This window comes from Penaeus monodon, chromosome 24, assembly GCF_015228065.2.
Source record: "Penaeus monodon isolate SGIC_2016 chromosome 24, NSTDA_Pmon_1, whole genome shotgun sequence".
Classification (NCBI taxonomy): Eukaryota; Metazoa; Arthropoda; class Malacostraca; order Decapoda; family Penaeidae; genus Penaeus; species Penaeus monodon.
The window spans coordinates 5,014,247-5,015,133 of record NC_051409.1 but is presented as its reverse complement, the minus strand read 5'-3'; the positions used below and the strand labels follow the sequence as shown (position 1 = coordinate 5,015,133).

The window sequence follows — 887 nt, the reverse complement described above, 5'->3', positions numbered from 1 at the left end:
ACTGGACGCCTCCGCTTCCTCGCGAGGGCACTAATTCTACTCCTCAGCTTGGGTCTCCTTCCTACGTTCTCTTCTCTTGTTTTAGTTTTGTCTTTTAGGGGGGATAGACTTAAGTTCATTTCAAGAAGTTGTCGAGGATTGGTCAAACAAACTCTTTTGCTATGAAAGTCTCCGCGGGTCGCTGCCGCTCTTCGTCTCAAGCGAAAGAAAGGAGGGAAAACAGATAAAGGTGGTGTAAATTGATTGCCTGGATCCTCATGTGTCGACCCGGGAGGAGATGCCTTGGCGCGTCTTCACGGAGGAGGGAAAAATTATCCTGGGTCTCCACAGGATGGAATCAGCGATGGGCTCGACAATCCAACATGGCGGACGCATTCATCCGGCGACTTGGAGAGAGAGAGAGAGGGGGGAAAAAAGTAATCGCGATTTATCACCGCTTGCAAACGTCATCCAGCTTGCAATCTGCACCTCATCTCGTCAGCCAGACCAGAAGCAGTCATCAAGGACGTCAAACAAGGCTATAAACCACCACAAACCTCAATAATTCAAACATATATTTCGACTCAACCCTCCCTTTTTCTAACCATCTTCTGAGCAATGTTTTCCGAAAGAGATGAAAAATAAACGAAAGATACTTTACAAATAATTTTTAAAGAGTTGTTTCAGACAGAGAGAAACGAGGAGATGATAGAGTGATTAACACAATCACTCCAAACACGAACTACTGCATTGTGTATCAAAAAAAGGAAGCGAAAATCAGTGTTACTTTGTAAGTGTTCATAGTGGCTGGGTATAAACAATGTAACCTGTGTTTAGATTGTTCTTTGTTCCTTTTCTTCTGTCCTTCCGCATTGGATATTTTGATATACTATGGGAGTAATGTAAAA

The 887-nt window shown here is 43.5% G+C and overlaps 1 protein-coding gene across 1 annotated transcript in view; it reads left to right on the top strand.

Moving 5' to 3' along the window:
* Nucleotides 1-887, top strand: part of LOC119588818 (drosulfakinins-like) — a 20,979-nt gene that overhangs the window by 12,406 nt on the left and 7,686 nt on the right. The gene's annotated exons all lie outside the window — the stretch shown is intronic.